Raw genomic sequence first — 27,283 nt, 5'->3', positions numbered from 1 at the left:
ACACCAGTGCCAGCTACAGTAAAACACGGTTAATGCATTGTACTCCACCCTCATTGTAGCCCATACCACACAGACAAATGTGAGGCATCTGTGTATGTAAGGATGTGAATGGCCATGACCTATGAGCAATAGCTGTCTCAGTGTTGTGAACAACATACAGAATGGGCTTTGTGGGTGAGGTGTGTGACATATGTGCACATTCTGATGGATGATATCAGCATTGTCACCGCTAGGGGAATATCCCTGTATCCATTAACTACCACCTAGGCTGCGGTCAACATTATGGACACTGTGTAAGGGATGGTGCTGTGCAGTTCACCTCCCTGAGTTGGTGACGTCTCCAGGCCCCTTAGGTAGTCATACGAGGTACCCATGTCATAACAGGGTGCCATCCATGAGCATGGAGATCATTTGACAGGCATACACAGCACTCGGGTGACCAATATTGGATCACTTATCACCTTTAAGGGGTATTGGCCATGCGTGGATGGGCGATACCAGCCTTCACAATCCTCACCTCCACTATGCAGCATGCTGTCTACCTTGCATAAAGACATGTGCTACACTATGATGTTGGATATGCTACATGTCCATATCCTGATCTGAAAGACATACGTCATGGACAGCCACCGTCCTACTACTAGGATCACCACATGCTGGACAGATCCCTGTGCCATACATGTGACATACTCCCGCCATACCATGCAACCTTCTCCATCAAAGCTGCACATGTCATCTCTGTCATACATGGTGTGATGGCCGCATGGAAGATGTAGTATCAACTGTCTGGATCAGTAATGTGGCACTGATGCACCTCGCGGTGGCAAAATGGCTGTCGGATACAGCTAGGAAACCTTGCCCATACATGCTATAGTTGATAACCATCCCTGCGAATGACGTCCGACTAGCAATTGTCCTATGTCTATCACATGTGCAACACAGGCGATCTGTGGCAGGATGTTGAACAGCTGTACAGTGCCGTGTAGATGTATATGGCAAAACACATGCATGTAAAGTTTTCCATGCATATGTGTGCATTGTCACTGCTCAAGTCCATTAAGGCAGTGTATGTGTTGATATGTGACATATACACAGCATCAAGGTCAACAGCATTACCGTGGACACATCCAGGCATGTGCTGATAGGTAAGAACACCAGTGCAGGCAAACAGACATACCCACATCAAGACAGCATTCACATGGAGTATGAACAATGTAATGAGGTGACACATATATGGTGATGATATCCAATGCATAATGGGTGTTATATGTGTGTGACACAAACATGTCAGTCATGTCAGTGTCATGATGATTTGCAAAGATAACTGCAGATGTACAAGATTTACTAGAAATGTATGTGCAGCAGTATCTCTGTACGTCTCTGATACTGTGACCTGTCACCATCATTATGTCTTACAGATAATGCCTCGTTCATGCCTGCCAGCATACAGCCGCCAGGAGGATGATGTCCTCATCCCGTACCTCCATGAGAACCATGAGGTGTTGTTCAGCCATGTGCCACAGCATGCCCAGCAGTGTAATGACCTGTGGCAGGATCTTCGCAGGAGGGTGAATGATGTGGGTGGCCATAACCGCACCTACCAGCAGGTGTGCAGACACTTCATGGACTTGATATGATATGCAAAACAGCGTGCCACTGCAATTGCCAGGGAACAAGGAAGAACAGGTGGTGGGCCACCAACCCAGCCCCCACTCACACACACCGAGGAGCTACTGGCCAGTCTGGGGTCACCCTCAGAACAGCATCCACAAACACTAGCTGCCATCATGGAGGTGGGTGTCTCCCAACCAATGAGCCTGGAGTTGCCTGGTAAGTCACTACTGCACATATGGCTATTATATCCCATTTAGTTGCATGTGTCACTGTACATTATGTAATGTAACATCATATGCAAGGTATGTTTACACACATGCCGCATACTACAGTATGCTACCCTGTGTGTGCACACATGTGCATACTATATGCTATTGTACAGGCGAATGTGTTAACATGCACAGTGCACCCTGTGGCTGTCATACAGTCATGGATAATTTTCAAACTGTTGTGTCACCCCTATACAGGTACCTCTGGCGTGCCGCACAGACATCAGTCCATTGCAGGTGAGACTGTAATCAGTATCAGGCATGTTAAAGCATAGATCTTTTCGCCATGTGGACAGTTAACACCTGTACACTTGATGTTCGGTCCAGTCACGATATACAGGTCGCATCACCCATCATTCACACTGGCCACCCATGTGCAATATATGCAAATGAAATGATACACTGACATGAAACCACAGTATTTGTCATTGCTACATGTATGGACAGCTGTGCATACAATGGTGGAGGTGTTGTATAATGTAGGCATATGTACTATACATTGGAACAACACGTGTGGTACGCAAACAGTACCACACAGTGAGCTGTGATACGGGCAGCCCACAGGAGTCACCATTGTGTTATATGCCCCTGCAATGGGTGCACACATTGTGATGTGCCATCTGACATGTCCCAGACAAGTAGTGTTCTGGCTGCAATATTGTCACACTATCCCGTAATCCATACCCCACATACCAAACATACAACCCGTTGTCTGCATAGCCATGTGGTTGGTGACATATCTGACATCTATGGGTGTATATCATATGGGACAACACAGACATGTGAGATTGATGGCCATCACACACATTTGAACAACACATGTGCACACATGGCCATGGGGGATGGCCTGAGACATGTAGCCACACAGTAGATGTGATGTGTATACACCCTGTTGCACATTGTCCACACATGGTCCAATTATAGCCTTAGTTGACTGATTATACAGTTGATGTGGTACACTGGACATCCTAAAAGCCTGTGCACAGCTAGTGGAGGTGTCACTGAAGTCTACCATATAAGATGTGTTGAACATCACGACTGTGTCATAGCATGACAGTAGTCACCTCTACAGCTTCCACAGACATTGACACCACATCAGGCCACAGATACTGTACATTTCCCTTGCTGCTGTAGGACATCACCATTAGCTGTGCACCTCGTGTGTGTGGTACATCAATGTCATGTGGGACATGGTGAATTGACAAGTCTGCTATGTGTGGACATGGCTGCCAGGCAGCTAAGACTCTGTAGTAGTTGTGCAGGGGTGTCATCTGTAGGTCCTCCAGTGTCCTGTCACATGACACATCATGGGTTGGTGTGTATACACCTCAGCATCGTGGGTCACAATCCACAGTTATGTCATGGGTATGCATGCAGTTATGGCTATGCAATGTGTACATATTATGCACTGTATAGCAATATAGATGCCTCATGATGCCATGCAATGGCACAGTGTCTGTACTTCACACTGTATAGCAATGTAGATGGCTCACACTACCCTCCCATGCTCATGCACATTTGCTAAACATGCATTCTATCTGTAGGTCATACAGACAACACTGCAATGTGATGCTCATTATGACGCTGTACATGTGTCAGGACACCATTCTGTCAGACATGTATGCATGTTAATGCACACATCAGCAGATTACATGTCAAGGTCACGTCAGCCATGTGTACTGTTATCCTGTTCTGGTCCACATGGTGTATCATGGGGATGCATGCATACTACCATGATTGTGTGAACTGCATGGCTACTGATATGACACCTGCTTGCTGTAGTGTGCACCCCAGGGAGGTATGCTAACTAACACTATTAATGTCTGAGCTGCATGTCGTCTGCTGTATCACAGGCATGCTGTGTGCCGTCTGTCAAATCACATGTATGGTGTGCCTGTGTGTCTGTGTGTGTGTCTGTGTGTGTGTGTGTGTGTGTGTGTCTGTGTGTGTGTCTGTCTATTGTAATTTAGAGTCTTTCTTTGCATTCACAGGTGATGTAGGTGCGTTACCCTCCTGAGGTCCATCTGATGTTAGTGTCCCCACAGATACTAGCAGTGATGAACATATGCATGAGGTACAGGCAGGGTTGTCAGGGGCAGAATCTGTGCCAATAGTTGCTATCCCAGCTATGTCTCCCTCTTCCCCGCACACAGTTCTGCTGCCAACACATACCGCATCACCAGTGGCCATAGAGGAAGGACAGTCAGCATCTGTTAGCGTGGAACAGGAATGTGTGGTGGCTACAGAAAGTGTGTCTCCACACCATGGTGTCAGTGTAATGACTGCAGATGTGCCACACAGGCATGTGGCCGGTGCTGCTTGTAGGAGGACCTCTGGCAGACATGCACCTGCAGGACAGAGCGCAGCAGCTGGTATCACCAGACACATGTTCCAGACTGTAATGGCAGCACAGGCATGTGCTGAACAGCAGAACAGAGAAGGGCAGAGGCTGCAGAGGACTGCTATCCGTACCCTAAATGACAACATCCAGGCATTGGCAAATGCTCAACAGCAGATTGCTGATGTTCTGGACAGGCGATTGGGTGACATGGTTGGAATCCTTGACCATGGCATGGCAATCCGTGAGCATGAGCTGTCTGTGCTGGAACATCTGGTAGGAGTGAGGCGTAGGCCACATGGATGTAGGCCAGCTACACCACCCAGTGCAGGTCAACGTTAGCGTGCCACCTCACATGCCCACTCCCATAGTGCCTGTAGCAGTGCAGCTGGTGCTGCCCTGTCCACACCTGGACACAGCAGGCCACATAGACGTGGCCCTGGACATTCCCAGTGGGGACACGGTTCCAGTGGACATGTGTCATCGGAGAGTAGCCAATCTGTACCTCTGCCTGGTAGTGCCAGTGCAACCCCTGGCAGGCACAGGTCATATGGCCCTGGCCGGACACAGTGAGCTGTACAACCTGGTCTGTACAATCTGGAGCTGTCAATAATACCCCTGTGTAGGCCTCACAAAAGGCAGAACTGTGTGCACACATACACACACACAGCAAACACATCTGTAGGGCACCACAACACCTACATGCATACTGAACAGACATGTCCAATCATATCACTGGCCCTTACCCACACACATGATGTCATCCATTGGTGCAGCCTATTCCCTTGGCAAACATTATCACCCTGTGCATATGATGAAGCCTGTGCCACATCCCTGTCATCCTCACCATCGGTGCAGGGACATGCTCAAATGGTCTGATGCACAGGGTGAACAGAATAGTGAGAGAAGTGTATATTACATTAGTTGTGCACTAACATGCACCAGACATACCATGTAGTACAGGTTTAGCAGGCATTGTTATATGTTCACAGTATGTGTCTTGGTAACAACAGTAACAGCATGTTGGTAATGATGCCCTGGTTCCCTCCTTATGGTCTACTTACATGTGCCTACAGGTAGCAGTGTTTGCAGTCTCCCATGTGTAACTATGGAGTACTCACAGGCGTGTATGGCAATATCAGCATGCTATACGTAGCCTCAACCTGACTGTTGGAAAGGCTAAAATACCACAGATGTCCAGACATATACTGATCCAGAAGCATGTGGGCAGTTTAATAGGCTACAGTGACTAGAGACGTGACATCCATACCAGGTCACATCAGAGGTATGTTGACATGGTGCAGGGGTTGTACATAGCGGTCTGGCCGATGATAAAGTTAGAGGCCACTTGATAGCATGAGGCCTCACTGTGTAGCAGTAATACCCTGTCACATTACAGGAACATGCCCACACTCACGGGGTCAACAACACTATAATGCACATACCATAGTGTTGAGGTGAGGACCCCTGCCTATGTGGTCATCACCCTCACAGTACTGTGCACCCACACGATGCGACACAGAGTAAGAACATGTACAGGTAGCCAGTATGGCTGAGACCAATGGCATCAACAGGGTAGTAGACTGCATCACCATGAGGGGTTAGGGATCCTGTGTGTTCTGTATGGTAGCATACACCCTCACTCCATGCACCAGACAGCCATACATACATGTATACACACACACACACACACACACACACACACACACACACACACACACACACACACACACACACACACACACACACACACACACACACACTGTGGAGACCACAAATGTCATACACATACAGATAGCTGATGTCTGTGATACACACAACACCCCTGCCTACGTCATGCTTTCCACACTGCAGTATGTACAGATCTCTACAACAGTGTACAGGGGTGTGTAACAATTGGGATGTATCCCCCACCATATGTGGCATATATGGTCACACAAGGAAACACACATGGCAGTACTGTGAATGATACACCTGCTATATGATGATACATCTGACAGACATGCAGCAGTATTGGCCGCATTATGTGTACCAATGCTACGTCTGACAATTGTGCTGCTATATGCACACGGGAGGATGTAAGTGTTACAGGTGTCAAGTGATGTACAGTTAGTAACACCTGACCGCTGTGTAGGTTTTATGTCTTCACCGTCAAGTAACAGTAACATAGCGTACTGTTTGCACATGTAATGGTAGAATGGAGTGTGACACACCTGTGAGCCGTCCCCAGCAAACATCCATCTGCACAGGTGGATCACCACTTTATGTACACACATCCATCCATACCTGATGTACATCCTAACGTACTGTCAGTATGTCACCATATACAGGTGTCAATGATGGGGCTGCATTGCAACTGCATGTTGTAGTTAGGCACAGGTGAGTTACATACATCAGCTACTGCACATGCATGGTAGCTGCATGCGCACTACAAGTTGTACATGTGTGTTGGTCCTACATGCCTGTCATGTAGCCATGTTTGTATGCATTGCAATTGGTGGACATGTGTGATGACATACATAACACATGGACTGTTGTATGATATGATGGGTGTCATGGGTAACAAGTACAGAGGGAATGTGTCCTCGGTCAACATTGCTACCTCATGTACTGTTAGCATTCAACAGCCATGGACCCACCTTCCATTTGTGTGCGTGTGATTGCTGTAGTGACTTGTCTGCACGGAGGACAGCAAAAGCTATGCTATGTACATATGTGTTGTGTGTGTGGTCCATGCACATATCCACTGCGATTACATGTATGTCATATCCAAACATGTGTGTTCTTGGGTGTACAGTGACAGTCATCTGTCACAGCTGTGTAAGACCCAGGGCCCCTAGTATGTGTAGAGCTGACCTGGTTATTACAGTGGTATCACTGCAATGCATAACATATGATGGAACCCTGTCGGTACATGTGTAGTCTGCACAGTTGCTGTAGACCTATGTACAGTCCACTACTCATGAGTCACACAGTGTTGCGGTAATGTATGGCTGTGTATTGCTGGTCCAACAACATGGTGATGTCTGAGGGCTACATTGTAGACTGCGGTGTGTACCTCTGTGATCTGCACCTGAGATATCTGTGATGGCTCCTGAGTGTGTACTGGTCAGTACATGTGAGTGGCCTTCATGTACGTGGGGACAGTAACACCATACTTTGCCATTCCGTGTTTAGAATCTGTGTGCATGCAGGACGGCCCTTTGCAACTGCTAAGTGTGTGAGCATGCCCAGTATGCCATTGTGTAGATGGACACACAGTACATTCCAAACTACACCCTTCCATGTTTAGAATCCATGTGCATGCAAGATGGCACTTTGCAACTGTTAAGTGTGTGAGCATGCCCAGTATGCCGTTGTGTAGATGGACACACAGTACATTCCAAATGGATGTGTGATACTAAGCATGTGGGCATGCCCAGTGACACCTTGTGTCAGTGATGTGCCTCTGTGTATGGGCATGGCCATTGACATCCTGTATAGTGATGTTGGTCATCCAGGCAACAGATGTCCATTTACAATGTCACAATGGATGCCTACATTGAACACACTGGTTGACTGTCTTGAAGGGTGTACTGTCTGTGTCGCATCCCATATCTATGTAGTGTTGTTGTAGTGCTCCGTAGATATTTAGTTGCCCCGATCACACCACTGCCATGTGTGTGTCTACGTCTACCTTGGGACAGTAATATGCTTTCAGACTGCTCACTCTCTATACATTCCCTATCGGCGTCCTTGCCTTTGCAGATGATATCATCCATCTAGAAGTATGCCTCTGGGAGTGCTGTGTTCAGTAATCTCAGTAGCGTGTTCTGTAACTGCATAATGCTGTACTGTGATAAGGTAGTTAGATGTATGTTCAACTCCCAGCCCTGCCAGGTCAGTGCCTGTGTGTGTGTGTGTGTGTGTGTGTGTGTGTGCTTCCAGCTGCCTGGGGACAGAGTAATGCTTTTAGACAGCTCACACCACATGCATTCCCTATCGGCGTCTTTGCCTTTGCGGATGATGTCACCCACCTAGAAGTACGCCTCTGGGAGTGCTGTGTTCAGTAATCTCAGTAGCGCATTCTGTAACTGCGTATTGCTGTAGTGTGATAAGGTAGTTAGGTGTATGTTCGACTCCCAGCCCTGCCAGGTGTGTGCCTGTGTGTGTGTGTGTGTGTGTGTGTGTGTGTGTGTGTGTGTGTGTGTGTGTGTGTTTCCAGCTGCCTGGGGACAGAGTAATGCTTTTAGATGGCTTACACCACATACATTCCCTATCGGCGTCTTTGTCTTTGCAGATGATGTCATCCACCTAGAAGTATGCCTGTGGGAGTGCAATGATGTGGGAACTCAGTAACACATTCTGTTACTGCATAATGCTGTAGTGTGGTAGACTAGACAGGTAGATGCTCAACTCCAGGGCATGGCAGGTGTGTGTTTGGCAGTTATAACGTATGTGTTGGTATCTGTGGGTGGCTAGCTGCAGGATGTGTCCAGTTTGTTTTGTTGCTGACCTATTTAATGTCCACAGCCCGCATATTCTGCCAAGATACTGGGTTGTCAACACATACAGTCACCAATAGGTCTGGTGAGTAACTGTCAGCAGCCCTACTCTTACCCTTGCTACGGTCTGACCTGTGTGACGCAACATAACACACGTGCCTTGATATTAACAACACTACATAATGCAGGTGGCACATGTAGTTTCCTTTCCATTCCTGTCTAATGCATTGCTGTCATGTTGTTCGCTGTTGTGACATAAATGCCATATCTACATATGTGTACATGTATATGTGTGTATGTATATATACATATATATATATATGTCCATGTATATATGTCTACAAATAATATATGTGATATATGTAGATGTAGAGGTGGACATAGATGTGAACATATGTCTGGGGACTTCAGCACTATTGACTATTTGTGCCGGATGATCTGTACGTGATAACCTGGGATCTATGTATATCTGCCATGGCGTGGTGTTAATGCACATCGTCTGTGGTGTGCAGGGCCATGGGTTGTAGTCGTGTAGACACCGGTTATTTTGTTGCTGGGAAGACCATGGGACATTGAATATGGTGATGGTAAGGCACCTGTTGCCAGTTGTGTGTGGATCTGAGCAAAACTGAGCAGTGGTTAATATGTTGGAGGTTCGGTATGGGTCATATAACTATTCATTAGAAGACTATACTATGCAGATGAGGTTGACTACAGTGTATCACATTTATCACCAGGATGTGCTGCCGGTCCCTGGAGTGTATGTGTGTAATCAGCCAGGTGCAGGTCTCGCATATAGTTGACAGCATGGGAGGGGGGTCAGGCATACTGTACATACATTGCAGAACTGTGCCTTGGGACTGCTCCAGCCTTAGCAAACCTAAGCTAGGGGTGTGTCTATACCTGCCTGGTGATGTTGGGAGGGATGACAGCAGTGGTGGGGTAGTCAGGGTGTCCAGGCTGCACAAACAGGTATTGATCAGTTCAATCAGCTGATGACATGGCCAGCCCACACATAAACAGTACATTAATGCGAGCAAGCAGCATACACGCATGCTTCATCCACACTCTACACCACCGGTGTATACCTGCAGGGACATTTCATGACACAGTCCAACCAAATGACACGGGCTGCAGTAGGCAACATATACCAACATATGCAGGGGGCTGGGGCAGTGCGGATGTGTATGCTGCTGAACAACCCTTACTGGGGTGACATAAGACTTTATAGACCGAGGGTGACTTACCAGGGTCTACATGGGCTGGGGATGTTGGAGCACTATGGGGTGGACAGAGACCTCCTACAGCAGCTTGTTGACCTGTGCCTAACACATCACACAGACCAAGGGGAACGCATCACAGTGGATACCATGGGATATGTTGTCTTAGGTGTACTAGCCACAGGTACCTCACACAGCACAACTGGGGATATCATGGGTATCTCACAGGCATCTGCATCCAGAGTATTGCATCAGTTCACAGATGCCATGTCAACACATGCTAGTGAGCACGTACAGGTCCTCCACATAAGTGATTAGTGGGCTAGCAATATGAATCTGTTCAACCACATGGATGAGTACCCTGGGGTACTGGGTGCTATAGCCTGCACATGTTGCACCACCTGGGGAGCAGGGTAGGGCCTACAGTCAGTGCAGGGGCATACCCTCCAACAGCTAGGCCCTATGCGATGGGCAGGGCATGAGATTGAATGTGTGTGCTGTCTGCCCTGGAAGCTGTGATGTGTCCGATATATGGTGTCTAACACAGCTGTAGCACACCAATGCCTATGTGGACATCCCCTACAGTCTCCTAGTGGGGGATGCTAGGTAAACACTGGTGTAGTGGCTTATAACACCCATCAGCAATGCACACACACCTGAACACTTACACCATACTGAGGCAGATGCACAGGCAAGACATATACATGTGCATGTGTTTGGGATGCTCGGTTCACAGTTCTGGTATCCAGACACATCTGTTGGGGCTCTGCAGTATTCACAAGCTACATGCATGCATGTTGTTATGTTATTTGCTATGCTACACAATGTTAACCTGCAGTAACAGTTGCAGCAGGAACAGCATGGGGCAAGGCCACATAGCCCAACACCACTGCCAAGGCCTGTACAGGCACAGTGTGACTTGGTGAAGGAACTACCTGAGTAGGACACAGTCGGTGACAGCCCGTGCACAGTATGACCTGCCCTTGTCAAAGAGGCAACCCACGGCATATGCACTGACACAGTAGGTACCCACGGATTTCCCCTCTCTGACCCGCACACAGTACAATGGATGCCAAACATGACAGTACCTGTGCTCGGCCATGTATGGGAGGTACACTGTGTGCATCTGACATAGGCAGCACTCCAGCACCATCCTCAAGTCCATAACACAGCCAGGGTATGTCTATTGACCTAACAAGTGGCGGTTGTATTATAATGTGTACTTATCCATTGCTCTGGTATGTATGTGAGCATACAAGTGACTGTGGTGGCCAAATGTTAGGGCAGCAGACAGTACACATCCATGACCTCTGTAGCACATACGGGGGTCACAATAGTAGCCTGTAGTACACAGGGTGTCCTACCCACTGCAGATTATGGACTGACCAACATGTGTGTCCGTACAGCCCACACACGTTCCATGCAGCTGGACAGATGTGGACCAATACAGACAAATGATATACAATGGCCTATAGATATGCCCAGTGACTGACCCTAACCCCATATGACACACACAGACGACAGCAGGCCAGGCTGTTTGATGTAGGATGTGTAATAGGACGTCCAACACCACTGTGCTGGTAATTAATGCTGGGAACTGATGTACCCTGGTATCCCTCCAACCAGCAATTTAGGTAGGTCCACACACTGACATGGAGTACCCGACAGACCAGTACAGTAGCGGCAGATGTGTACAACTGTTGGCTGTGCCCCCCGTCACAGCTACATATGTGGGAGTCATGTGCACCACCCACGGTGCTGTGTAGGACTGTGGTTGCATGTCCCCCCACGCTATACAGGCATGTAGCAACTGTCAATGCCACATGACCACTGGCTACCCTGCAGACACAGCATGTCACCTGTCTGTGTAGAACGGAGGGGTCACCAACACAGTACTAACTATCTGGACATGTGACATATGCAATACAGTTGACCATACTTTGCATGCTCACACACATGATGGTATTGTCAGTCTACAACATGCACAGCAGTCATACTGGGCATGCTCAGACACTGAAACACAGGACGACCAGGCATGCACACACCAGTGGTCCGGACATATCTACCAGTACATTGCTATACTGCTGGATGTCTGCATTGTATGGTGTTTGCGGTCTATTGTCTGTACATATGCCATGGTCTATTGTTCATTCACATGAGCTATGTGCACAGGGTACTTCTACCATCACGTGTATAGGGCTGTTCTTTGTTTGCGGACGCCTTTGGATACAAACCGGGTAAGGCACAGTCCAGCAGGTGGGAGCTGTTGTGCGTGGGTTTGCACAGTGTTAAGCACTGCTGACCTCTGGTCACAGCACCTTATACACGTTTACACTCCACATTTCTTTGACAGGGCACTACTGGCATACTGGTAGATAAACACGCTTACAGCCGCTCGCTCTCCAACATTTCCGCTTACATTTGTCATTCACGCTGGGTGTGTGCGATCCCTTGTGATGCGTATTACATCGGGCTACATGACTACAGTATCGGGTATGTGTAACCATTTTGCGATGGCAGCCGTTCGACTGTACGGGCTCGGCGGCCTGTCCAGTGACGTAATCATATTATATGCATGTTCCTCATACGATTTGCTCCCATCTGCCTGATACATGGGAACCGATACTCTGCAATGCTGACATGTGACTTGAGTTTGTTAATGCAGCTGTCTGCCGAGTCATGCTACCGCATACCAACTGCACATTGACCACCTTTCAGATTGCACGACGGGAGACTGTAAGAGTGACACCTTTCCCACTTTGCATGGGACAGTCCCTCATCACACATCACATGTGACAATACCAGAACTCTCCACCAATCGGGGACACATTTCTACAGAATCAGGGACAGATCATGAAAAACAGGGACACTTTTAGAAAAGTAGTGCTATTAACTTGACACATTGGCAGAATCAGAGCATATGACATAATACACATATTCTGATGTAACAGTTGTTTATAACTCTTACTTATTGTCATTAGTCAGTAAGTGTAATTCACCATCTTTCCTTCAACAGCCACTACATTTAGGAGGGATTAAGAAGGACACAGTTAGACTTTTAGTCAAACTCAGGGACGTACCTGACATTCAGAGACAGTTGAGTGGTATGGACAATACTCTAGCCATTGCAACTGTCCTGATTAGGGGACCTTCTCATGTTGTAGGTGGTTGTACTGGTTGCTTGTTACAGGTCTTGTATACCTGACACGTTAATATGTAATATGTAGTAGCATAAGCAACTATACTGCTGCTAGACTACACTTTGATTTGCTCCGATATGTATATTTCTGTACTATGCATGGCTGTAAGTATGTTCTGCCCTGGTACATCTGACAGTTCTACAGAGCAGGTTCCACTTTGGCCATTCAGATGGGTGGCGGCCCTATAGACCCTATATGTAGAGCTATCACATGTGTCGAGGCAACACATACCCACAGCATACCTCTCAACTGTCCCTGCTTTTCAGGGCTGTCCCTGATTTTGAATCATATTTTAACTCTGTCCCTCTTAATCTCTCCTAAAACTAGTGACGTTTGGAGGAAAGGTGGTGAATTACACTTAATGAATAATGACAATAATTAAGAGTTACAAACTTCTTTTACTTCAGAAAATGTGTATTAATTCATATGCTCTGATTCTGTCAATGTTTCCAGTTAATAGCTCTAATATTTTAAAAATGTCCATGACTGTCCTTGTGTTTTCTTGACTTCTCCGTGATTCTGTTGAAATTTGTCCCCAATTGGTTGAGAGGTCTGACCCACAGACAGTAGTACACGGACGACCTCCATGGTTTGCATACGTTAAGGTTATTCATGTAGCATTACAATTGATAATACTATTTCCTATTACATGTAGCTGTTACTGATACAATAAATTGATGTCTGACACCACTATATAGCCTCCATTCCCGAACTCACAGGCCCAGACCTCTCAACCAATTCGGGACAAATTTCAATAGAATCAGGGACAAGTCAGGAAAAAATCAGGGACACTTTTAAAATATTAGTGCTATTAACTTGAAACATTGACAGAATCAGAGCATATGAATTAATACACATTTTCTGAAATAAAAGAAGTTTATAACTCTTAATTATTGTCATTATTCATTAAGTGTAATTCACCACCTTTCCTCCAAAAGACACTAGTTTTAGGTGGGATTAAGAGGGACAGAGTTAAAATTTGAGTCGAAATCAGGGACATCCATGAAAATCAGGGAAAGTTGAGAGGTATGCACAGGCCATGTGCCATAACTGTCATTTTGCAAGACACAACTGCCCAGACGGGTGTGTCCCTCGCAGGCGTACGGGTGTTTAACCTCTTCTATTATGCTATCATCTACCTGAAGTGGTCAGCAACTTATGCACTTTCCGTCAGTAGCTGCGTCCTACATGAACTCCAAGAAGAGCTAAACCCAAACATAAAACCACTGTTCAATCTCAGCCTTACTACAGGATATGTGCCCAAAGAGTGGCGTACAGCAACAGTGGTCCCTCTCCATAAAGGTGGTGCCTCAACGGATCCTGGAAACTATCGCCCCATAAGCCTGACTAGCTTGGTCTGCAAAGCTATGGAAAGGATCATCATGGATTTCATAAATAAAGATATTGGGGACCTACAAACACTGGATCCTACCCAGTTTGGCTTTGTTAAGGGCAGATCCTGCCTCTTAAACCTGGTTGATTTCTTTGAAACAGTCACCAAGGCCACTGACGAGGGGAAGGTGGTCCACACAGCCTACCTGGACCTCGCAAATGCCTTCGATACAATACCCCACTCGGGCATTATAGATAAGCTCACCAGCTTAAATATAAACCCCTATGTCACTAGATGGATTGCAAACTGGCTCAAGGACAGAACCCACATGGTTAGAATTGCTGGAGCCATGTCAGACTCCAAACCAGTTACAAGTGGTGTCCCACAAGGCTCAGTCCTGGGACCTCTCTTGTTCGGTATATATTTCTCGGAGGTACAGGCCAACACGGAAGGACTGTGGCTGACCAAGTTTGCAGATGACTGCAAACTGGGCGCCATAATCGACTCTCCAGCCGACACAAGCATCCTCCAAAAGGGCCTCATAGAAACAGACAACTGGTGCCAGAGCCATGGCCTCAAGCTAAATGCCAAAAGTGTATAGTCATCCCCTTTGGCAAAAACAAAGTGCCCACAAATTACCACATAGGTGGTAATCCATTAAGTACAGAAGAAGTAATTAGGGACCTGGGGACCCAAGTTGATAGCAATCTCTCATTTGACAACCACGTGGCCAAAATGGTTAGAAAAACATTTTATATAGCCCACCTAATCATGAAGGGATTCACATCTAGATCAGGGGATGTCATCGTGCCTCTTTACTCATCCCTCATCAGGCCCATAATTGAGTACAATGCCCTTTTTGGGATGTACCTTACCAGACACCTGCAGCAACTGCAATGACCCCAAAAGTACCTCACCAAGAGGATCAAAGGGCTCAAACAGATGCCATATGCTGCCCGGTTAAAGAAACTCCAGCTCTACTCAGTGGCATACCGCCTGTTCAGAGGTGATCTGTGCCTGACGTATAAAGCCATGTCCAACCCGGAATTAATGGACATGCTGCACCTCAGAAAATCCAAATCCCATCAAGCTACACGCTTGAGAGACTTGAACCTCAGCACTGAAATAAATAGGACATGCTGGAGGGACAGATTCATAACCCAGAGGCTCCCTTCACTCTGGAATAAAATCCCAGTCCAGGTTAGGCAGAGTGCCTCATTGACTCTCTTCAAGAGGAATCTTGATGAGTGGATGGGAGATCGTAGGTTTACCCCGGGTATCACTTCTGTGTCACTGTTAGACAGAGGCACAGTATACTAATCTCGAAAAAGGGCATAGCAAAATAAATTTAAAATGGGTAGCGAAAGCCAAACACATTCTGGCTAGGCTTATAAATGCCCTAGGGCAGATAGCCTAGTATGAACCTATGAACCTATGAACCTATGAACTCACATACCAATGGGTGTGACTGAACACTGTATCAGGAATAATGCATAACACCCTGTGGGACACATTTAGATGATTGGTTCTATTAACCAGACACATTCACAGTCACAGAACATATGTATTCATTCACGTTTGTCGAGGTACATGCTGCTTATGACTCATACATGTTGTCATCTGTCATTAACTGTATTCTGCTACCTGTTCACCTAATATCAGTAGTTCTGGCAGTGTTTATTTGGACTTTGTTACATTCTGATACATAACTATGGACGTCCATGCTACTTGGGGTACAGGGCACTGTGTAGGTCTCTATGTATTTCCCGATGGTTTACAAACTATCCGGTAGATGTGCTATTCAGGTTTGGGAGGTGTAGGCGTATGCTATGCCCACATAGGAATATTAATGACTTCCACTGGGCGGGCCTACTACATTTCTGCCAACCAGCACCTGCACACTTAAGCCCATTAATGCATACCCATGGTCCAACTACCTGGCACCCCCCTACAGCAGTCGCGACAAATACTTACTGCGGGCGCAGCTGGGGTATGAGCACACCCCTACACATTGCCCACTCTCCCCATCTCGGGACACGTCGTACATTTGTCAACCCATGTATTATCACACTTGCACAACCTACTGTTCCATGTACACCTACATCCTGCTCGTATTAGTGTCAGCAGATTCTTTCATACCTGACTTTTTGGAGTCCCACAACGGACACCGTTATCCAAGTTTAAAGTGTAGACCTTGCAGAACTCTCCCACTGGTCCTTTCCTACCAGTGTTTTGGACAGCGGCAGTGTATTCATCTATATTGCCTGTCTGTATGTCTGTCCGGCCTAGCTGGGCGATGTGGGGGGTACAACGTTTCTTTATTGGACCACCCAGTCACAAATGCCTAGGCTGTAAGTATGTTACCCCTAATTGCTGTGAAGTAACCTATTTATGTGAATGTGTATATCTACTCTGACATATAGTTTGTTTTGTGTGCATGTGTATATATCACTACCTGCTGTTTGTGTATATATATCTATCTATATATATATCCATAGTATAGCCTTGTGTGTGTGTGTGTGTGTGTGTGTGTGTGTGTGTGTGTGTGTGTGTGTGTGTGTGTGTGTGTGTGTGTGTGTGTGTGTGTGTGTGTGTGTGTATATATATATATATATATATATATATATATATATATATATATATATATATATATATATATATATATATCCATATGGATATATATGCGTATGTAAATTATTATAGCTATATATATATATATATATATATATATATATACACACATATATATATATCCATATGGATATATATGCGTATGTAAATTATTATAGCTATGTATATATATATATATATATATATATATATATATATATATATATATATATACGTTTTTATCTATATATACATCTGCGTGTCTGTTAACCTATACATTTCCCGGACATGGACACTTAGACGTGTATTGGTTTTATCCCTGCTTCAACAGCATACTATTGCCTTAGTCATTCTGACACCGACACTTCACTCCGGTGAACTTGTGCTCACTATATTGAACGTTATGCATTGGACAGATGTCGCAGGTTTTTCATGTATGGGGTGCCGCTGCTAACTGGGTTGTGATAGTGTCATTCGACCTATTCCTCGTATGCGCATGTTGATAGGATGTGTGTTTGTGTTACTGTGACTGTACATCGACAAATTGTTGTCTTCATGTAGTTGTGTCTTTCTGCTTTTCCCGGTTTGGGGTTGGCACAGCAGAACTCCGTTCCACTCATGGGTTTTACATGCCGGGCTGCCAGACCTGACGCACAACGTCCGACAACAATACACCCATTTAAGCATGTCTCCATGCAAATGACGCTCTATCTGGGAATCGCAACTATGTACTAGCTGACCTCCACGGGCCACTCCATTGCACCCATCGCAACATACCCTATCACTCCTGTGTCCATACTCGAATATCCATGGTTTCTCCTGCACACCTGTGTTGAGTTTCCCCACATAACAGACATTATACACCTGATATCGCAGCCATGACACACCTTTACACATTGCCATCTCAAGAGCATTGGGGCCCTACACACATTTTGTACCGCCTCGTGTATTCACAGGCTCACCATCCATTCATATTTGCACATACGTGCCTTTCCTGGTGTTATGGGTTACGAACAATTTGCAGGTTACAAGTGTAGGTGGTCGCAACATGTCCTACATTCCGTCTGTTTACAATGTTGACGTAGCACTTCAACGATGTTATGGCCACTGGTATAGCCCTGCCTCTGATGTGGAGACTGGTGCTCTACCCACACTTGTGCAGCTTTATGTGACATACGCTGCGAGCACTTCATAATTCCTAACTTGCTCTGGATTCCCTTCACAACCCTTAGGTTTGCTTTCGTCTGTCAGCATTCCTAACATATCTGTACATACATATATATATACATATATATATATATATATATATACATATATATATATATATATATATATATATATATATATATATTTGTATATATAGATAGATATGTAGCTATATAATTGCATATTTCTGTTATGTCTGTGGATATTTCTCTATACACACATCTATCTAACTATATATATATATATATATATATATATATATATATATATATATATATGAAAGTTACAGCTGTAGAAGACAACATACATTTGCTATGCTAATAGCTGTGTACACCCGCGCAGACCCACTTGCATCTACTTATTCTGAGTTACATATGTTTACAGGCATGTCTTTAGGATTACATGTGCCTTATTCCTTATGACAGTACCACTTTGATGGAATCCGGTTAATGGACCCATGCAGACGCGGTCACCTTTACATGTATAACTGCTGGCTTTACAGCACAGAGGTATTCATTACACAATTAATATGTGCTATAGTCGTACTTGCACTGGGAATGCCTTTACGTTGGGTGGATGCTGTAACCACTACACTATTGGTGTTCTGGCTCATTTATATGTATACCCATGGTTCATAGCTACTCTGACATATGCCTCACCGCTTCCCTTGCACAGCAGGCATCCATTCTCCTGCTGGGAAAACCACAGTACTACAATTAGGACATTCTCTGTTTCCTACTGCTCTGGACCCGTGCTGCAAGTCTACTCACTCCAAGGATATTCATAACCCCTACGCGTATAGTCCTCACACATATGCGTGTTTGATTGTCAGGGTTTTCATGTGCTGGTCCAGGTTTAGGCTCGGCCGACTGGTGACTAGCACTGCCCTGGCACTGTTCAAAGATCAGATGTAGCACATGGACTGAGTTAGTCCAGAGTTTAACATTCTACCTGTGTTTACAGACGCAGGTGTTTGGGCACCCCTGACCACATTATGGGGTTGGCGCTACATAATTTAGGGTGGGGAGTGGTTCCACTACATAATGCAGGTTGGGGGTGGTGGTTTCTCTTCCCATTTGACTATTTCATTCATTTATACATACAATGAATATTATTCTGGACATCTGTTATGAAATCACTACAGGTATGCCATAGTCTTGTCAACAGCTGGGATAGTTGGTTGGTCTATGTCTGTGTATGGACCTCTGTGATACTCAGGGACTCAGTGACAGGCACAAGGCTGTGACAACTGAGGGACAATCACGGACACTTCTACCATATTAGTACTATTAACTTGGAACATGTTGACAGATTCGTAATACTACTAATTGTCTGCAGTTAAATGCATCTAGTGCTCTTCATTGTTGTAAGTAGTCATTCTCATTCAACACCTTTCCCCCAAAGGGCGCTGACTTTGTGAGTTTTTAAGAGTCTGGCAGTTATTGTGCGAATGCTCTGACCATTGGTATCACTGACATTGTCATATGTACAGGTGTGCTGTATTCTGGTGACTAGGGTTGGCACCTTTTCAAATGGCCAAGATGGGACATTTTCAGAACACACCAGGTTTTACAAGCCGACACATACCCACGGTCAGTACAACAGATAGAACTTTACTTATTTGCCTACATTAAAGCCTATTGTTGTAGGAGTTTATTTGCTTATTCTGTTTCTTGTAACATTTAGGTATTGTAGATACTGCAATAATTATTTTCTGCTATTACATAACATATGGGACATGATTATGTCCTACAATCCCAGGACATTTGCCATTTGCAATGTCTTTTGTCAGGAGACAACTGCCCAACGATGGACTATCCCTCGCAAAGCAGGACAGATGAAAACCCTACTGAGGACACCAGATTGTTTGGCCCAACACATAGCCACGGTCACTGCAGGTTTAGAACAGTCATTTGTTTCCTAGCTGTAAGCCTTATACCTTTGGCACTTTTGTTGTTTGCCTGTTTCTTGTACAAATTACGTTTAATTCTATCCTGACATGACTGCTTTCGGCAACTGTTACATGCAGTATGGTGCATAGTTATCCCCTACGGTCACAAGACATTTGGCATTGTACCATTGTTGGTCAGGTCACACCTACACACACATTAATTGTCCCTCACACAGTGGATCAGGGGTATCCTGCCTTCATCACCCTTATACCATGTGCCACTATGCGGATGTGTGCAATATATTCTCCCGCTTATTCGTGTCGGGACACATGCATCACGGGCAGGTGTTTGATCCTGGGTAGTAGGTTATGCATGACCATTTAGGACTGGTCAGTGTTGTGCACCTCTAATGCACATTCCAACTTGTGTTCAGATATCTACAGGATTGGACTTCGTGTCTTCCATTCTAATGTTTACACAGGGTTATGTATCCCATGAGGGATATCCCAAAAATTGGACCGGTCCAAAACAAGACGAATACCGAACATCTTTCTGGCTTTATGAAAATGTGCTGGGGGTTTTACATGCAAGGGATACATAGTGTGCAATCTTGCAACTGCCTAGGGTGACACTACCTACTACATATGCGTAGTGGTCACTATGTGTAGCTGTGGCTGCACCAAACCATTAGGCCAAGTATGGCTGGATTTGGTGGACGTTCAGGTAAGGGAGTGGGTTGTGTGATGTGGGGGGGATACTGGGTAGTCCATTATGCATCCAGGTGTGTTGCATTTGTTATGGCCAGTTCCATCAGGACCAATCTGTGGGTATGTGCCGGTGACATGTCTATACATTTGTATCGCACATTTCAATATTCATATGTTTGTGGGATTGTGTTCTACAGTATGGCCTGTCTGGTTGTATTGCAGCTGTTTATACATGTGCTTGTGTTTCTTTCAGCTTCACCCGCTGCTCCCTCCTACACCTCAGGTTCACCTATTCTGCATACGACACAGTATCGCCTTGGAGGATTGTACCATTACCCATCCCCCCACACACACAGATTCCTCACACCCCATACATCACTGCTTTGGTTGTTGGCCCATGACACGGCCAGAGTAACACATTGAATACCCTACATGTGTCGGGTACCTGTATTGTTGTGTGGACTGCCCTGCCATGTTTGCTTTCCACATGCTATACCTCACACACATAAGTACACGCCCATACTTAACTTTCATTACATGGTTGGTATACCCGGGTACTACCCGTTAAACTGTGACACATCCTGACAAGTTCGGCTTGTACTGCTGATTTCTGGATTTTGGTAGACTGTTCTACTCATTGGTAGGATGCCACCTTTTCCTATGTCCAGGATGGGATATATTCTGTACACATGTCTGACTGTACTGGACAACACGTCCCCACAGTCGACGGTATTTATAATACTGTTCCTTTCAGCCTACATGTTTCCTTATTGTTGTAGCTGTTTATATGCTCCTTCTGTTTCGTTTACATGCTTATTCTATTTCCTATCACATTTGGTATGTGAAATGCGGACATACCTTTTGTATGTGACTATTACATGCCTTGTGGGATATGATTCAGGCATATGGTCGCTAGATATGTACATTTATCGTGTATTTTGTTATGGACACATCTGCCCAGCTGTGTACCCTGCCTCACATTATGGGTCAGCTGGAAACCCTCACCATTGGGCTGGACGTACCTACTGGCGGCTTGCTAACATATGATGTGTTTCACTTCCATTTGGTATAGCTATCTACACTGCGTTGGACTACGGCCACATGGTCTTCCATGTCATTTGTTCGTGGGATAGGTACCCGTTATTCCCTACTGTGCATTTGTGTTTGCTTCTTCATTTTGTGTTCGCAGAAACTTTCTTGCATGCTTTGCATACGTTTCAGTAACCACGGACACTGACAGATGTGATTACTATCTTGCAACTTGTTATATGCAAGCATTTTAGGTTGCACGCCGACAGCTAGCATTTCCACGCCTTCGTGCGGCACTTCGACACGCCCAATGCACTCACGCTCCTTTCCTGTGCATGTGGCTGTGGCAGCAGCGCACCTTCATTAATATGCATTTGGCGCTACTGCGCCATCTTCATGCCGCACTGTCAGCGCAAGCCTACCACCGTCCTTGCGCCGAGCTTCATGAATCCCGGGGTCAGTGTTTACTGTGACTTATAAAACTCAGTTTAAGACCTAGAAACTAAAGAATACTACTACTATAAAAATAGTTTGTGCTGAAGAATTTGCCATTTATACTTCTTTCATAATCGTTTGAAATATGAGGGCATAACTTGAATCTGTCAGAAGGCTTAGGCTCAAATTTCCTGAACTCCATTGGAGTGCATGAGTTAAATTAGACTGCTGTTTCAGTCATCTGACTCACTTCCAAATCAGTAAATGCAAAACATATGACTGCTTAGGACTCAAACCCGGGTCCTACTACACTGTAGGTTATGACTCAACCAATTTAGCCACTTGGATAGTACAGAGAAGAATTATATCTTCACATATACTGCTAAGATACCTGTTAGCACTGCACAGTAAAACCACATGGGTTTGCGCATTGCTAAGCACAACAGAACTACAACAATTAAATACATCCATTTTCTATTTTTAGATGTCTGATGGAACTCCTGAACACCACGTTGCTCCATGCAAACAGGGAGAGACAAAAAAAAAAGAAAAGAAAAAAAAATTCAATTGATTACATCTGGTTTCTATTTTTAGAGCTGTAGCAAATGTCAGTTGTGTAAGTATAAGTGCAGCTCAGCAACACTAAGCACCATGCCACTCCGAGCAAACAGGGAGAGACAAAAAAAAAACTCAGTTGATTATATTCTGTTCCTATTTTTAGCTATATAGCAGATGTCAGGTATATATGTATAAGCACAGTTCAGCATCGCTAAGCACTGCGTCACACTGATAAAACAAAGTACAGGACAGCATCTACATTGCTGCTTGCATGGATTCAATATCTGTGTAACTCTGATCTCTCTCAGAAGTGCACCATAATTAATATGTATGGTGCGCTGCCAAGGTGGAACCGTGACCGTGTGTACAGATACATTCTATGTAGGCGCTGTACAGAGCCTTCTACGTCCACTATATCCAACCCACTTACTCACTCATTTCCTCTTCTCCTCCTCTGCATCAAAATGTCACCTATACATTCTCATGCACTTACATTGTATCTCACCCCTGCCCTATTTCCCTCATTTTCTTCTCCTATACAGAGCCTACATGGATTTTATTGAATCCTGGGGAGGACTTTTTCTGTACAAATTGTTCCAGATATTAATTGCACATATATTACAAAGGCTTTATTATACTCCCCACATTTCTCTCTCATATTTATTTTTAGTGGCATGGGTTTGCTTTCTGAGTTTTTGTCTTGTTTTAAAATGCATTACCCTTTTTTTGCTAAATGAGATTGATTATTTTTATACACATCTCAGTGGTAATGTTCCTTATTATCTAATTTATCAATAGACGTGTTCCACCATGGTGGCAAAAGTATTTTTTTTATTTGAGATCATGCCACTGCATTCAAACCTTTCTATTGTCTGTGTTATATAATATAATATTATCCCATCAAGTGCTAAAGTATAATACAATAAAATCTTCCAGTCTGTCATGTCCCTGCAGATAATTACAAATTGTATCATAATTAGTCATATATAATTTTTTTACTTTAAAATGTTTCTTGTATGTTCCTCATAGTTATCATTACTAATTCACAACTTAGACTAGTATGGCTAAGTAGTTCAGACCAGTTCAGACCATGTTAAAATATTAACAATCTTTTAACTTACTATTGACCCAGACTACACTAAGAATATTTTACTACAAGCTAGTAGATCAGTAAAGTGATCAGATCTAATGCTACCAGTTATGTGATATGTTTCAACAAAAGTATATAAGCAGCGAGCTGACCATTTCAGATCCACTGATATAACTGAAGTATCTATAGTGCTCAAGTGTTTCAAATAAAAAAATAAAATAAACAACCTTCTATCACCCCAGAATAAGTGTAAATTTTATTTTCTCCCATATTTTTGGTTTTCAAATTATTACCTCTAACTGAAGAGTTCATTGACTCACCAACAAATATAGAAACCCCACCACCAATGTCAATTTCCCTCTGGATGGGATGCCCACAAAGCAAGAATTGTTAAAGGTAGATTTTTATTGCTAAATCTTGTTTCTATTATGATAATAACACAGTTCTAATAACTCACTACTCTGTGTACTCCACTTTTGCTGCAATAGCTACAAAATAGGCACCAGTTTAATAAAATTCACTGTTAATACCACTATATTGTGTGAGTACAGTAATTTACCACAGTAGCTACAACACAGGAAAAATGAAAGGGCAGAGAAAAAATTAAATTTCAAAACCCACAATCGGCAAAAATGAATTTAAAAGTTTATGTGTTTTGTGCAACTTAAAATATAAATAATTTATCCAGTAATCTATTAAATTAATGCTTCTTATTCTGTTTTGCTTTTCTACAGGTTAAAGTTTGCTGATAGAAAATTGCACTATTGGGGATTATCTTGATACTGCTGTACCTGTTATTTAGTTATACTGGTGTACACCTACATCTGAACGCAATCTTAACCACAGTGTCATATAAAACAATTTGTTACATTTCAGAATAACTATTACATTTTAAATCTGGAAAATATTCTTCTCGTGGATTATTGCATAAAAATATGTCAGTGCTTAATTAGTCTGCATTACATGAACTTTAGATGTAACATTTCTCACCGTTTGAGCTTCTTTACATTTGGTTGTACTGTATTTGGCTTCTATTTTCAGAAGTGTAAGGTCCATTAACGTCTAGATCTTGTGGTGATGTGGGAGGCCTAAATATCTAAAACACATGCTCAGACTCACACAGTAAGCTTATTAATGTTTTGTACAATACATTAGTATTACAGGATTTGGCTTATTTGCAATTCATTACCATAGCTTAGTTTTTAACATCTGTACTGTTAGCAGATAGGATAATTCGCTAAGTGCAAAAAAGTACGTCTGTACAGATTAATGTAGATAGCAAATGTACGATGAAAAATGATACTTCCCTATCAATTCAAATTGGCATCATGGAGCAGAATTATATAATGTAATTTGGTGTTTTTGGTAGTGTGATGTTTGTGCACTTTTTAACCATTAGCACTGTCAGCACAATCTCAAATGGATTTCCATGACATATTGATGCAAGCTGATGCTGATAATTTTGATAACTGTTAAGTTAAATGAAAATAAATGATCACATCATGTCATTATGTGCAATAAACTTGTTTAATGCTTTTAACAGGCCTTGTCCAAACTTTTTTTCTGAGCTTTCCATGCTACTTAAGTTCCTATAGCTGCAGAAAACATACAAAGTGCTCGTCTACTATAAATGGTAAAACACCTGCCCTCGGCATTACTTAACCAGTGAGCAAAGCCTTTTTTATCTGGCTGACCACTGCTATCATTCTGCCCAGTCCATCATATTAACACAACAGCTGCTTCAAATTAAATAAGAGAAAAGTCGCTTTGAGTAGTGACATATAATATCCCTTATGACAGTATCTACCTGACATACTTCGCAACTGTGCAGTTTTTCACAGAAAGTCCAGATTTTTGCCTCATATTCTTCATCTCTTATTCATAAAATCTGTGGTTTTCTGGCAAATTACTGAGGACTGAAATTATTAAATAATGACATACATTTTTAATTCAGACTTCATATCCTTCAGAAAATGCATGTTAATACAAATGCTGTTATTTTAACAACTTTTTAAGTTTAAAAGAGCAATATTTAAAATCTGTCCCTATTTTTTGGGCCTTTGCCCCCCTCCCCCAATTATTTTAGGCTTTGTCCAGATTTCTTGTGCTAAGAGGTTGTGACGCAGAATAAATCAACATTTTCGTGTACATTATTTCTGCTCTTATTATTTCATTCTTGCCATAATGCTCATCTGCCGGCTCTTTACTTTAAATAAAATTTATGTTTTGCTTTTCTTTTCTGGAGAACCTGCTCTTAATAGTGTATTATTTAACTGGGCACAATGCCTGCATCTGCCACTGAGTCAGAATTGGTTTTAGATCAACAGACAGACAAGGGTCATACATCATTTCTGATTCCTCTGCTACAACAGAATATTGTTTTGCCCAGACAGGCAGTGTTTCATCTGTGCATTTAATGTTAATTGAGTTTCTTCATTTGTTCTGTTATGATGGAGATAAACGTTAGAGATCCTAACACTCCTTTTAGTAAACGTTGAAAGATTTTCTTCTTGTTCAAGCAGTAATTTCCATGTCATATATAGTTTATAGGAAAGCCTTTTTTGTCAAATTCTGCTGTCTATTTGGTAATTGCAATATACTGACTGTGCTTAGCAGGTTGTTTAGTTTACAACACATCATGAAAAAACACCTCCAAATAAATCCAATTATTTTTCTTTATCTCTTTTTTTATCAATATGCAGTGCTATGAGTATGGATATAGTCTGTAGGGAAACAGTAGTATAATTTCACCAGATATATGTGCCAATTGTAAGCATTCATTCCAGAAGAATGATCTATTTTTCCCAGTGAATATATTAACAGATATCACATAGCCATAATATTACCAATAGAGATACTTGCTGCATGAGAAATCAATACATGTGTGACTTAGAACAGAATTCTATCAATCGGTTTAATGAAAATCATCATATTTTTTGAAAACAGATTGATGAGGCTGGTTGTTTCTATGTTATTATTATGAAGAGAATGGGAGAAATGCAGTAGCTCGCTTACCTCACATATTTCAGAGGTACTTTCCTTAATAGACACATTTTAAGGCAACAGTAATTGGAAGATAAGTCCAAGTTCTATAAGGACTGCTAGTGTTTGATTAGTCATACATATTTTCTTTCATTCATAAATTTTGTGGAACAATAAGTGTTGTTCTTCCTGACAGAAATTCTGCACATATGATAGTGTGTGTTCACAGGTCAAACACTGAAGAAGGCAGAATGAAAAGGACGGTATACTGTGATATGTTATCATATGAGAAAATAACTCAATTATGTTATTACTG

The sequence above is a fragment of the Protopterus annectens genome, chromosome 2.part2 (genome assembly GCF_019279795.1).
Source record: "Protopterus annectens isolate FY-2018-M chromosome 2.part2, PAN1.0, whole genome shotgun sequence".
NCBI lineage: Eukaryota > Metazoa > Chordata > Ceratodontiformes > Protopteridae > Protopterus > Protopterus annectens.
This window is presented reverse-complemented; position numbering follows the sequence as displayed.